The 15,029-nt window shown below is 39.0% G+C and overlaps 1 protein-coding gene across 1 annotated transcript in view; it reads left to right on the top strand.

Moving 5' to 3' along the window:
* TAFA1 (TAFA chemokine like family member 1) overlaps window positions 1-15,029 on the top strand; it is a 214,897-nt gene that overhangs the window by 148,253 nt on the left and 51,615 nt on the right. The window lies entirely within an intron of this gene.

Below are 15,029 nucleotides of genomic sequence, written 5' to 3'. Positions count from 1 at the left end.
GCCAATCTTTTATGTAGAAAAGTATTTAAATACAGAGAGATCATGGCACTTCTTTGGAATACAATCCAATGGTTTCTTTGCAGAGAAGAAAATACATCTGACATAGTCCTCTGAATACAGGTGTGCTCACACACATTTATCTCATCCTGCTTTCCCTACTTGCTGAAGTGTCCCTGAGAACAAATGGTGTTAGTTCTGCAAACATCTGTAATCCCTCCTTCATTTTCATCTCTATATGTATAATGAATTCAGTTTAGCAGTTTCCTAAGACAGAAACTTCATAAAAGCTTTACAGGTCAAATTTACATGATGGAGAAAATTCTAACTTCCTTTTTTTTCTTTGCTATGGAAGTGCTACTTGGTATGTGTGGTCTGGGCTTATTTGTATAATTTTCTAGGAACAAACCTTTGGTAAACTCTCTAGGATGGAGACTGTCTAGAGAGGACTGTCTGTGGAATGGGCTGCAGGGAGGACCAGACCATTCCATGAACTCACAGGCTGAGTTCAGCTAATGCTGGAAAAGCTGACATCAAGGCTCAGCACTATTTTTAAAAACTTTCTTCTCTTCTGTTAAGCATAAAATCTTGTTAAAAATAAGATTTTCCATGTCTTAATTGTAATACAGAAAGTATCTTTTATTCTTCCTATGCTTGAGATAGCAAGGTAATTTCAGAACTGAAACTGATTGTCTCAGACACTCATGACTCAAATATTTAATCTAAAGGGTAAAATTCCCACAGTACTTCTCTCATCATTCCTCAGTTCTATAGAGAATAAAAGCTTCAACTTTATATGATGTGATATTATTTCCATTATTGGTATTATGCTGGAGGCAAATATCCTTCAAAAAGCAAAGCCCACTTCTCCAGCATGCAGTGAGTTGTGCACCACAAAGGCCCAATCCCTCCTTTGCACTGTGTGCTGGAGATGCCTTGTAATCTGCTGAGAATTTAATAACAATTATTTTACTTCTTGTAGTGAGGAGCCTTTAAGATGTAATATAAAATATTCATCTGAAATCGGATGTCTCCAGATTTCAGGGGTGATTTAGGACTGAAGGATGAATTTTCCAGCTAACTGAATATTTTAGGTAGCAGTGCCTCTATTTATCTGCATCCATGGACCTCTGTACATGGTGTGCCAGGGCTTCCTTTGGCACCTCTTTCATTTACTGTTCTAAAACATGCAAAGGCTGGGATGAGTATTATCTTACTCCTAAGTAATTCATCCATTTTTGGAGTCCTGCCTCAGGAAATGAAAATAAAGGCAAGCATTTGCCTATATGGTAAGCAAAGACAAGGAATTAATTTGCTCCAATAACCCCTCAATTTCTTTATGTCCTTAATAACACCTCCAAGATTTTCACACAGCCTGAATCCAATTGCTCCCATCTGAAAGTGGTAAGAGCTGCTAAACAGGAACTTCTCAACAGCTTGCAGTGTAATATGACAAAATTTAAAATACACTGGGATTGCAAACAGTGTGTAATATAATGCACCTTATCTGTAATCCAGAATAATAATCTCTTAATAATATCAAACAAATTCTTCATGTCTCTTTTAGTTCTTACTGAGTAGAAATCCCATTGACTTTATCATCTTAGTGGGGCTGCAAGATTTTATCCACCCTGATAGCATAACAACATGAATGTGGATCACTTTATTTATTGTAATACAAGGAAATATGCCTCCTAATTATGCATAATGAGGCCTTTAAGGCAGAGAGCTGTGTGTGTGTCTGCTCCTTAGCCACAGACATGTAGGCAGGAGATGGCTGCAATTTCTCTATTATTGATCAAGTCTAAACATCAAAGGAGATGGTAGGGGGGACTGCTTCCTGCAACTGCACAAAGCAGTGCTGCTTCTACAGAGGGAAATTGTGCAAATATGTGTTTTCTTGGGGGAAGGAGGGAGGATTTGTATAAATACATGAGAATTCAGGGACATGTGGGTGGTAATTGTATAATAGTACACACATGGAGCAGCAAGATCAAAGATAGACTGAAACACTGAGGCAGGCAAAGTCTTTGCATCACTGAAAATGATTACTTTCTCTATCCAAAATATCTTTGAAAAACAGTATTTCCTGCATGTGAATGTCATAAGCAATTTGTAGATGCCACAGTTGGGCTTTGATCAAACAGAGAAACAAGAGAACTGAAGACCAGGAATAAACAATCATGACCCAGGACTGTGCAACAGCCTGAGAAAAGAAAAATCACAACCTGTGCCTGAAGTGCAAGTATTCACATGTGCTTACTCTGAATTTCCTATGGCCAAAGCAGGAAAATAAGAAAAATTCAGTCTAGATAATTATTACCCCTGTTATGGCCAGGAAGGGGGCATTCATTTCACAATGGTTTGAAGGCTGACATACAAAAGTTTATACCTGAGCTCAGATATCCCCCTGCACTGAAAAGCTTTGCATGATCTAATGCACAGAACACTGCTGCCAGGCAGCAGATGCTCAAAAATATTGGTAAAGCCATGTAGATAACATGTGACAACCAAATAACCTGCCTAAGTTTTGTGTATTGCACTAAGACAAAGGCCTAAAATGCACTGATAAATAAGAGAAACACCAAATAGTGTTAAAAAAGGGAATTGTTTTTCATGAGATTATGCATTTAGTTTATGGTAATGTTAGTTTTGAAAACCAGATTTTAAAATATTAAAGCCAAATCCAGTAGACAGATCAAACAGGAATAGCTGTGATGGCCCTCATTAGTTATGTTTTCATCTCAGTATTCTAATTTTGGTATTTTCAAAAAGTAGAAAACAGAAAAATAATGCAGTAATTTATTTGCTCTGATAAAGTTAATTACCACAGTAGATGAGTTCTACTGTCTGGATGTATGTGAAATCAGGATTCCTTGGGTTATCACCAAAATGTGACATTTCCTTGTAGAAGATGATCTGTATATGTATTTTTTTTAACCTAACTTGCAAATAGCTAGTAAATGTCAGAATATGCCAGATGACATTAAGAAACTTATTCAGGCAAAGATGGTTTAAAACACTTCCTGAGTGCCTGTGGTGCTTTCAGATGGAGTAGAAGACATCACTCACTTTCCTCTTGTACTCTGAAAATAACAGCAGGTAGAGGCAGAGCAGTTGTGGGAATGGACCTCCAGCTATCTGCTAACTGCACAAATCTAACAAAATAGAGACTCCTGAGGAAAATACAACTGAATTTTAAATTCTGAGCCAGCTGAACCTTTATGAGTATATATGTTTAAGAATGAGTATGTGCTTATAGACATGCACAGAGATTTTGGAGATACTCACTCTGAGTATGTGCAAATACATCCTTAACTGACATTATAATCTCCATTTAAGTACAGCATATGCTCTGCTTCAAAGTCAATTCATAACATTTCTCTCATTCTCCTTTATTTGCCTTTTTCAAAGTATGTTGTAGGAGTGAAGTCACACTCAGTCTCTGATTTTATAGATGAAAATAGATAATGTAATTTAACATTAATTGATGACCATTTTATTATCTATTACTTGGTCTTTTGAGCAAACATAATACTGCCTACTGTTGCATGAAAGTCATAACAATAATTGCTGTTTGGTGACTGGAAATGGGTTTTCTCAGCTTTAGAGCAGCTGGGAATTTTGTTAGTATTTTGATTTTTTTAAAATTATTTATTTGTAGGTATTTTAGTTTGCATTTACAGCAGCTTGTATCATTATCAGGATTTTGTAGGGACAAAGACTGTAGAAAACATTGTATTCAGGAGCAATTGTAGGATGGTGCAAAGATTGAAAAATAATTAGAGGAACAGCAAGAAAACAGCAAATAAGTGATAAGAGGTGTAGTCAGCAAATGGGATTGGCACCCTTGATGAGAAGAATGATATCCAAATGTTGTGTCCCTCTGGGAAAACAGAAAAAAACACCACCAAAAGAACCCAACCACAAACAAAAGGGCTGATTCTGATTTTATTTGGTGAATTGGCTCTACTGGGGCTGACACCCTGGAAATTATGCTGATGAATGAAAGATTCCTCATTGGTGATATTACAGGATAATGTGATGAAGCTCCTGGGAATGGCACTGTATTAGTTATCCCAATGCTGCCATTAAGGATCTCTGTATTTTGGTGAAGAGGAAACATCTCTTGCTGCCCTGGGCTGTTTCAGAAGGTGCTCACAGGGAGTTTTGGGATTGGGAAGCAGTGGACATGCATAGCTGAGAGGCAGCTCAGCCCTTCTGGAAAACACAAACAGCTAAAGAGGGTCCCACCCTGGCAGGTCCTGCACAGACCTCTGGAGTTTGTAGGACACCTTCCAGGTGATGCAGGGCATCCTTCAGTGAGGCAGAGATCTTCATCTGGGCTGAAAATATATGGGGAGCCCTGCAAGAGGGTCTTGTTACTCTTAGTTGCAATATAATGATGACTTTAACAAAGAGTATTTTTGGGCATGTTCTACATGAGCTTTGAAAGTCAATTTCTAGATCTGGCATGCAGTGGAAACAACTAAAAAATAGCCAGTTTTTAAAACATTTTGCATTCCTGCCCAACTCTTGTAGTAAAAAAATAAAGGGGAAAATCTGTCATCCAAGATAAGTGCAGGAATCCAAGAATCAAATACTTTCTGAAAGTCTGTTTCCTCTCCAAAATAAAACAAGCTGCCAAGTAACTTCCAGCCATTCTTACAGTAGCAATAACCTTTCTCAAATAAATTGATGCACTACTAACTCACCCAGGTAGAAAACTGTCTCCAGCTAGCCAAAGACCCTCTCCTCAAAGAAAATACACTGAATTTAAGCATAGAACAGGGATTTTCTTGGCACTATCTTGTCCACAATAGATCACTAGGAAGAGGTGATAGGGCTGTTCATAGAGCAGTTGGTGTTGGGTTAGTGTGGCATCCACACTGCTAAAAGTGCTTTTTCCAGGGACTGATCACCACTTGTAGCCCTGAGGGATGTGATGGAGTTCTTTGTGTAGGGATGAGTACAATTCTACAATGTAAACCTCACATGTTTATATGACATTCTTTTTAATGAAAATTAGATGTAAGAGGTCTAAGGAGAAATTTTTCTGGTGTTCATGATATTACTCAAAAAATCTTTGGAATTACAGTTTTGTGCAAATATATAAATAGATCATGTAGAACCAAGGGGTTTCAGCATTTTATACCTGATGCCCATGAATTTTCTTAGGAAAACCACACAACACTGCCTTTATTAGAGTAGGTTTTTTATCTGGATCCCTTCCACAGTGGCATGGTGTTGCTGTGTTCCTTTGAATATTTAAATTCATCCTTTGTTTCTCTTCTTTGAACAATTTTGCTTGAAAATGTAAACAATAAACCCACCTAACCCTGGAGGTTAATTCATACAGAAAGATATTAGTGTGTGACAAAATTAACTAAAGGAACACCTGGATTTCTGGGGGTGTGGTAGATAAACTGCAGAGATTTTTTTTATGATGTCTTAATACTTGAAACATTTACAGCCCAGAGCAGGGGGAGAGGAATCAGTCCACAAAATGAACTTTTAAATTGCACTTATCCTCTTTTACTCTGAGATTGGAATCCTTCACCATAGTCTAGAGATCAGATGCACAGGTAAAATGAAGGCAACTCAATTTCATGCTGTCCACACCCCATAAAAAAAGCAGTTTTCAATCTGAGTAATGAAGCAGACAGAGAGAAACCCTGTCCACGTTTGCCAGTTTCTTCTGTGGGACCAGGATTTTGCCTTTAGATTTTATGTGCTATACAGAGACCAAATCTCCTGTCAACTTTTGCACTCTGAGCTGTCCTTATGAGATAGGTTTCTTTTCAGCTATGTTAATTCCTGAGAAGCTTCTTAGAAAAGTGCTTTAGTGGATTTTGTTGTAATAGCAGTGGAAATTCAAATTGAGCCAGAGACAGAAATGTCTATTTCATTCAAATTCCTTATGCTCCAGTGTTTGTGCTTCAGCTTTACATTTTCCCTCACTTCCACTTCTCTATGCTATTATCATCTCATTAGTTAATTATTATTATTGATTCTACTGAACTAACAGGGAGAAAACTTTTTCCTTTTGCTTTTCATGTGAATTGTGTTTAGGTACAATAATTATTTTGATAATGGTGGGTATAAGGATGAATAAAAGCCTCCTCCCTTCATCTGCAACCCTAGGCTGAGCTGGAGAAGCCAAAGCTGAGTTGAGCTGCAGGTGTTTATTGGTGCTGCTGTTCAGTTAAACTGAGGTGGGTGTGACCCTCTGCAATCCAAGGAGAAGTCACAGGGACAGAAAAGCATCCAACCTGTTAACTGTGTTTAGGAAAAGGACTCAACATCTCTTACTCACAGTATGAAGTTTTAAAAGCTGTACACAAGGGTGATAGCATTCTGCCTTTTCTCCAGTTCTCTTTGGTGATTGCCATCAAGGATGAGGCAGGGTGGTAGAATGACCTTGACACATCCTTTAGTGACTTCCGACACCTTGCAGACATCCACAAAAATTGGCTTTCCATGAATAAAATTGTAACACTTGCACACAAACCTGCTTAAATCCGGAGTTTGCCCTCCACCACCTCAGCTGTGACACAGAATCTTCCAACAGCAGCCTCAATTCACAGCTCTGTCTGGAATGTTGTCACTCTGGCAATTAACTTTGCAAAGCTCGTGGCAGTAGTAGCAAAACACAAAGTCTGCTGTACACAGTTTAATGTGACTGAACAAAACTGCTAGGAGTAGCCTAGTGGAGTTACAGACATGTGGGCAAGTTTGTGCATACATTTAATGATCTGAGCTAAAAATACATGAAACGTATTTTAATGATTGGAAAAAGTGCAGAAAAATGCACTGCTCATCTGTAATGAATTCCTCTAATAGGCCCAGTGCCTATAACATGGAAACCTCTTTATATCTGCACACAGACCAAAGTCTGGCATGCACAGCACAGTTGAAGGCATGGATGGATGCTGATGTGCACAATTGCCCACCCTGTGCATGTGCATCCAGAATTTTCACAGGCTGATGTGCACAGCCACTGCTGAAAAGTGCATGTAGTTCATGGCCCCTACTGTAATCTAAAATTCTCTCTCTCTCTGCATGCAAACCAATATTAAAATTAAAACCTCCTTATCTTTAGGGAGCCAAGAGAAAGTGAACTTAAATAATGCTCATGTAGCAGAGTGTGTACATGTGGGGATGTGCGTGCAAATAATGGAATTACCATCAGTAATGGCTTTAGTGTGCTAACACTCTTTTAAAGCACTTCCAGAGGTGTGCAAGAATGTTTGTTATGTCTTATTTTTAATGCTAATTAATTACTACAAAGATAATATTTACCATAAATTAGATCTGGTAAAGGATTGGGTAGTGATCTGGCACCTTCGGAGAAGTATGGAATAAAACATTTTTAGGAAGCACATGTAAAGACTTAGACAGACTGATAGTCTTAGGTGATAGAGAACATACCAAAGACTCTCACAGGGTGAGATGAAAACTAGGTGAAAGGGTAGTTTAAGGGCAGAAAAAAGTTGATAAAAGCAGGAAGAAAGCCCCCAAATGTTTACAGTGAAGGAAAATCACTGAAGATAATTTAGCCTTGGGGCTTTATTCTGCCTTTGTGTTCAATGGAGGGAGATGTGGATTCAAAGGGCCACTTACAGGATCGTGTCTGGGCTGCAGGCAGTCCTCGTGCATGTCCCTCAGAACAGGGCTCCAATTAAATCCTCACCACTGGATTCAAAGCCCAGTTCTTTCTCCTGAGCAGAACATCTGGATCACAACAGGGTGAATTGAACCTGTGACATGGTTCACAAGACTGTGCTCTGGAAATGAATAATGGATCTGTGACGGGTCCTGGAAGGGAAGAACGAGGGAAGGGGATGTTGGCAGGATGTAAATGGTAAAGAGACAAGAGCACCCAGGGGAACGTGTGCTGAAATGTTCCTGGGCATGAGCAGAGACTGCAGGGAGCACAAAAGGAGCTCAGGCCCAAGAGGATAGCAAGAAAATGGAGAATGATTTGAAATCAGAGCTAGAGTAGTCCCAGGGGAGAGCCACCTCCTGCCCTTGGAGTGGTGAGGGAAAATCACCTATCTGGTGAAACTGCAGAGGGTGATTTATTACAAAAACATTGGTTATTGGGAAAAAAACCTCAGTGCCAGGGTGAAATAGGTGTGCCCAAACTGGTGACTGCTGAAATGCTTGCTCCAGCACGGCAGGATAAAAATGGGAAATGTTGAGTTGAATACTGAACTCTTGAATGTCGTTATGAGTATTTAAGATGTGTCTACTGACAGATTCACATTGGCCCTTTTATCATCAATTTTCAAGCACCAGTGAAATCTAAAATAGGAGCCACATGGTGTGTTTGAGAGAGGAGGAAATAGCTTTATATGAGCAAAAATTGACACGTAGGTGACCATATACAATAGAGAAGAACTCCTGAACAGGCTCAAAATGGAATGCAGAATAACTGTTATATTTGCAGTCCTTTTGATAAATGAATGCTGATACCCGAGAAATTTGTAAAATTGATGCAGGGAACTAGGTTTAAAATATTTATTAATACAATGTATAATGTATGTGAAAGGTATGCACACCAGTAGTAACAGGGACATGTAATAATATGGACATATAATAATATGTGTATTTTTCTGGATCATTTGAACATTATAAATTTCCCTAGGATTAAAAAAGCTCCCAAAGGGATAGGAGTTCCCATTTCCCAGAAAATAAGTGTATAGGCAGCCTATATTGCAGTTGTCCCATTTATGGGCTCCTTTAATGTTCTTTGAAGCCCTTTGTGTTTCATCTGTCCCAGAGAGTGCAGAAGAGATGATGGACAACTGTTCTGATCTAGTTTGGCAGTGTTTGTGTTCCAGGTTTGTACATGTTTAAGGGCCATTTAGCAGTGAATCTGGGACTCTTGGAAACCTGAGGATTTCTCAGGCACGTGGGAGCTTCATCCTTAGCTTGAAGCCCAAGAACAAAGAAGTTTTGGAGAAGGTGTGGCTGGCAGCAGAAATCAAAGAACTGGGGGATGTGCATGACAACTTTGACATTTCCTGCCTTGTTCTGTCCTGTAGCAGTGACTCTGGACAAGGCTCTGCAAGGCAGGCTGTCAGATGGTGAGGAAATAAATAAAAGTTTAGGGTGTGCTCGTGATGGCATTTCATAGCACGGCTTGGAGCAGGAACGTCAAAGCTGATGTGATTTGAATATAAAGAGAATACAGGAGATGGAGATTTGCCCTGGATAAGAGCAGGGGAAAAAATGGAAATGCAAGACCTGCAAAGGGATATGGAAGTCCCAATATATGATTTATGTTAGGAATATGTGTCCTAAATAGCTTGGTGATACTTTACACAGTGGGTTACTATTTTCAGATGACTTGAAGAATGACCTCTGGGAAGTTGGAACCATCTCTGGGAATTTAAAAACAACCATACTGGGTCAGGTCAGGAATCCAATCTTGTTTCCAGTAGCAGTTGCAGCACGTGCTAAGGCAGAGCACAGGAGTGCTAAACCAACAAGGAGAATTTCCCTCTAGACCTTTCCAGTTTTCAGCAGTTTGTGATGCAGGGATTGTTTTTAATAACCCCTAAAAGAATTTGCTTTTCTAACTGCTTTGTGAGCTCGGAAAACTTTCAGCTCTTGTGCCTTGTGTGAGATTTTTCCATTATTTTTTTGAACATTCAGCTTAATGTTCTGTCTTAACTCCTGGATTTGACATTGGAAAAGACAGTGAAAATTTGTATTTTCCTGACATCTCTCAGTACCCTCATTATTCACTGCTCCAACCAGCTCTCTTGTTCATCATTCCCAATAACATTCTTCTTCAGAAAGTCACTCTTATGTTGGTTAGAAACATTTAAATTTTGCTCCTAACTGACATTAGTTCACTACGATATTAAAATTTATTTTTTACTGTTGGGTATCAACGAGTTGCAGGTTTGTGGTTTTTTTTCCTCTTCTATTCACTTTTTATTGCTGTTTTACTGAGTTCTGTTAACAGATATTAACTGGCTTCATTATTGGTTTTCGTGGTTTGATTTTTTTTTAATTGACAGCCCAAACGATTAGGAGAGGTGGGGTGGTTTGCTTAAACCTAAATTTAATCCAAATGTTCACTTTGAATCTAAATTTCTCCAAGAAGTTTCAGTGCAGTTTTGCCCTTGTCCTTTTTTTTTTTTTTTTTTTTTTTTGCTTTGTTCTGATGCCCAAGTTCTTATTCTCCCTGTCCTGAGGATATCAGAAGCAAAGCCATGAGCAGTTGACTGGGAAGCTGTGTGTCAGAAACTGGCCAGAGGGAGCAGAGCCACCAGCAGTCCATCATGCTGATGACCAGCTGATGAAATTCACAGCCCAGTAAAAAGAATTTCTTGCTGAGCGAGGGCCAGTGAGTGAGCAACAGCAGCTGAGAGCTTGTTTGTCTCAGGCATTGATCAGTGCATATTTTCAATCATCTGAAACATCATCCTGTTTGAAGCAGTCAGTCAGGAATTTATTTAGGACACAAAACCTCCAATATAAACGTGGTTGAGTCCTGGAAGAAAGAAAACTAACAGAGACAACAGCTTTGTGCCATTTCCTTTGTTTGTATAATTAATGTTCAACATTAAGTGTTCACTGGGCTGACACATCCATGGTGCCAGCAAAGTCAATTCATTCAAATGCAAACAGTTGCTCTTGTATTGTTTTTGGAGCTATATGGTACATTTGTTCTGCTCCCTGGTAATACTTTAATAGCTAATTAGCTTGAAAAGTAAACAAATATGCAAATATACATCAAGAAGTTCCAGTTTGTTGTCTCTGATGTTTTGGGTTGAAAAAACCCAAGAAGAGAGAGCCATGACTTCACTGAATTACTGACAGTGCTGTGGTTCCTATTTCCTGTTGATACTTTATTTATTTAGACTAATTTAAAAACAATTGAAACCAGTACTTCAATTTGTGCAAATTTTCAGCTGAAACAAGTCAACAAAACAGGGATAGTGGGGAGGAGCCCACAAGTGCCCAGGTGGGATATTTATGCACAAAGACAACAGACCCCTCCATCTGCCAGGGATGACAGAGCTGAGATTGCTGCAGTGAAAACAGATCTCCATCAGGATTTGGGAACCAGAGCTGGTTCTGGATGCCACCCTGCTGGTATTCCAGGAGGCTGTTCCCTGGGCATAGCCAGTGAGCAGGAGCACAAAGTTAAGGCCTTCCAGATCTAGCTAGAAATCTGGATTTTTTTCAATGATAAAACTATACACTTGACACTTAGATATAGACTCAACAATGTCCAGTAATTTATCAAAGGCAGTAATTAGTGATGATGATAAGAATGATTGTAATTTATTACCTTGATATAAGGGAGCTCCTGGTTCACATTTCTAAGAGAACAGTCAGATTATAAAATCCTTAGTCAGAATTTATACCAGGAGACCTCAATATTCTCCAACATGACAATTATTTAGGACTTGATGCTATCTCATCGAATTAGAAAGTTTCTCACAAGATTGTCTCCTGGTCTCAGAAAGTCCTGCCATTAAATTCTTGTTCCAGAATCATTAATTCACTATTCTGTCTCTCAGTAGGACACTGTGCTTGCACATCCATCTTTTAGAATGGTCTTTTAGTCTAAAATTGTGGTTCCAGCATGGCTGAATACTGTTTATTGATGTGGAAAAAAAAATCTGATCCTGAAAGTATTAACATATATATTCAGGTATTGAAGAGGTGATTTGTTCCACAGAGAGAATTATGATTTTTAAATAAGAGAAGGGCTATGATGCATGAGACTGTGGGGTGATTGCAATATCAAAGGAGGAGAAGGAAAAAATGAACTTTCCAATTATTTTATGAACCTTACTCACTCGATAGTATGTAAATGATTGTAATTTATTTAGATGAGATTTGTGGTAAGCAAAAATATTTTTCTAGGTAGGTTAACTTACCAGAAAAAGAATTTCTGTGAAGTTTCCTGAAGGTTTCTTTTTGTGGTGATTGAAACAAACCCCACGTCCTAAAGCTATTATTGTAGCAACAAGGATTTTCTGGCTGCATTACTTGTTCACAGATGGTTAGCCTTTGACATGGCAATGAGATTGTTCACTTCTGCAAGATGTTAGCACAGATCAATAAGAAAACTGTCTTACAGAGGGAGCACCTGTTTGTCAACCAAGGCTGCCTTAAAGGTACTGCTGATATTACATTTTTGTTTGTTCAGTGGAAAGTCAGTAGTTTCTCTGGCTGCAGGGTTAAGTTCCTTCTTTGTTAGTGTGCACTTTGATGGGAGAAGGCTACCACTGGAGCAGGAGGGAACCCACATTTGCAGTGCTGGATAACTTGGTAGGTTGGGCTTGAAAATCTGTTCCTTTTGCTCCATTTAGGGCCATGGCTATTGCAAGTGCTAGTTGAGTTTTCTGCCAAACAAAAAAGAATCTTTTAGGTTTTAAAAGAATTATTTGGGGATGGCTTTATCCACAGGAAACAGATCCTCTGCCAATTTACCAGTGACAGTAAAATCTGTGTTACACCACGTGTCACTGAAGTACAAGGCTCATAGTAAAAAGGATCAGAAAAATCTGAAGGCCCAGGAAATAATGTGAGTGTATCTAGAAAACAAAAAAAAGTGAACTAATATACATGGGGAAAAGAAGTATTCAAACATTAATGCTGGAAATTTTCCAGCTACTACAATGGGGATGGAAAAAATAGGAAAGTGATGGCATTTTCTCCTAGAGCAGGAGGTAATAGTGTCTTTCCTTGTTGAGAACACTGCTGGGATGCACAGAGCACCATTTCAATTAGATATGGCATTCCTCTTCCTTCTCAGACTGTTGGCTGGATTTTCTATTACAGAGCATCTGCCTCTGTTTCTGCACCCTGTTTTTTATTCCTTGTCCATCTCCACAGTGCTGACGTGCCCAGGCAGTAATAACACCAATGTATCTGGTAGTTTATACACTGATAATCAAATATTCTTGAAGCTTTATTAACTTGTGCTGGTTGTCTATGTTTTAGTTAATATTACTGAAGAGCTGAGTAGAGATAAATGCTGTATTGGGAAAATGGGGGAAATTTTCTCTCTTGAATGGAGATAATAATACTCATCCAATTTACAGCACTGAATTTCTATCACTTTTAATAATAATGTAATTGTTATATAGTGGAATTCTAAAAACATCAGTGATGCTGAGAAGAGCTGTGGACATCAGTAAGGTGATGGGGACAGGCTCATGAAGAAAGGTGAAGTGAAGCAGCAAGTGCACAGCTTGTCTAAGTGGTGATAATGATGATGGGGGATGTGATGACCATCAGAAACATCTCTGACATCTGTAAATGTGGAACAGGGAATAGCTGTGTTCAGCTGGTCATAGCATCACAATTAGTGTTAATGAGGAAAACTGAGCAAAAGAAAACAGAACATGCTTTTTCTGTTCAGCCCAATGGTGGATCCCATTAAACACTAGAATGGCATCTTCAAAGGATCCCCTGTTTCACCAGCAGAAGTCCAATTGCTTAAATAATGAGGAAATAAATTGAGCAAGATGCTCATGAGTGTGTGGAGGGCAACATTTTGATACTGAGAAAGATTTGGGCAAGATGACCTCTTCTGCTTCTGATTACCAGCACACCATTAAGGAGAGCTGGCAGAGCTGTCCTATTTCTATTTTACAGGCTTTTCTCAAGTTATTTTATTTCTAGTGAAGGCCCAGTTTATAGCCAGCATTATCCAAAACTTTTAAGCCTGGAAAAGCAGGAGCTGAACTGAGGGGTCAGAGCATTGGGGTCATTTCTCTGGTGGGGCTCACCTGGAGCTGGATCCTCATCAGCCCTGTGGGATGGCACTTAAACTGAGCTCTCTGCAGCAAAACCTTGGAGTCTGAGGGAAATGGGGTTTTCCCAACCAGCTCAAAAGTGGACTGAGCTGGACATGGATCAGAACAAGTCTAAGAGCCGAGGGAAGAGGGAGCCTTTGGAGGCAGTGCTGGAATTAGCCCAGAATCACAGAATCTGCAGCACATCAGAGGGGCTGCTTCTCCTCAGGTAGCTGCAGCACCTGCACAGGACACATCCATGTGTCTTCTTTCTTTTTGCATAATTTCCCTAGAATAGATCACTTGGATTATTTTGGAGCAAAAGTTGAATTTATTTTTATCTCAATGCAAAATGGTTTCTTTGTGACCATAAGAGACATAGCTCAAATAATTCCTTACTTCCTTCTTTGTCTGGACTTCAGCTTTCCCCTTTTTAGTGATTATGTGAGTGTGGTGTAGTTTATTGGCTATAGTACTATATAGGAAACTGCTAAAAGTAGTTGAGTTATGTGAATTATAACACATTCTGAGACAGGGATTTTATCTTGAATTGAAATTTGTTGGCATTGGCCAGTGAAATGTCAATGTTTTTCATCAAAAAGATTTTAGTTTTTAAAGAAATCTGTTTTAAAAGCAACTTTTTAATTGAAAAATCAGATTCAAAATTCTCTTAGATAGCATTTGGATGAGTACTGATCATCACCAAGAGTAAACAGGGGAGAGAAAAATAAATGTGTTTTCTGCCTGGCCTCTTAGGTTCTGCTAACTGCAGAGCTCTCTGCATACAGCCACTGTTTAACTAATAAAAAATAAACTAATATTAATTTCAATGTTGTAATGTCACATGTTGCTTTCAAAGTAGGAAATTATTTTGCTCACTACACTTCCTGTATTTCTACTCGAGTATGCAGCCCCTTTTATTCACATTATAAAGGAGCAGAGTGCACTGGATTGCACATGTATTCAAAGGAGCAGTACAAATCTGAACAGCAGCCAGGTGATCAATTATTAGGAGGCAGTACTGCATTGTGTTGTTCATCAGGAGCTTCCAGAGAGAAGAGAAAGAAATTGTCAGAGAGAGAAACATTCAATGCAGTTGAAAAAAAAAAGGTAAAGAGGGAGAGAGAGAGAGAGAGAGAATGGGGAACCAGAATAAATCAGGGTTACAGTTGTATGCAGAGAGCTGGAGTGGAAAGACAGAGAAAATCATGGTGGCAGGAAATAAAATATTGCTCATCAACAGAAATAGGGAGGAGA

This window comes from Serinus canaria, chromosome 12 (genome assembly GCF_022539315.1).
Source record: "Serinus canaria isolate serCan28SL12 chromosome 12, serCan2020, whole genome shotgun sequence".
Lineage (NCBI taxonomy): Eukaryota > Metazoa > Chordata > Aves > Passeriformes > Fringillidae > Serinus > Serinus canaria.
Note: the sequence above shows the minus strand (reverse complement) of the source record. Positions and strands in the feature narration are given on the sequence as shown.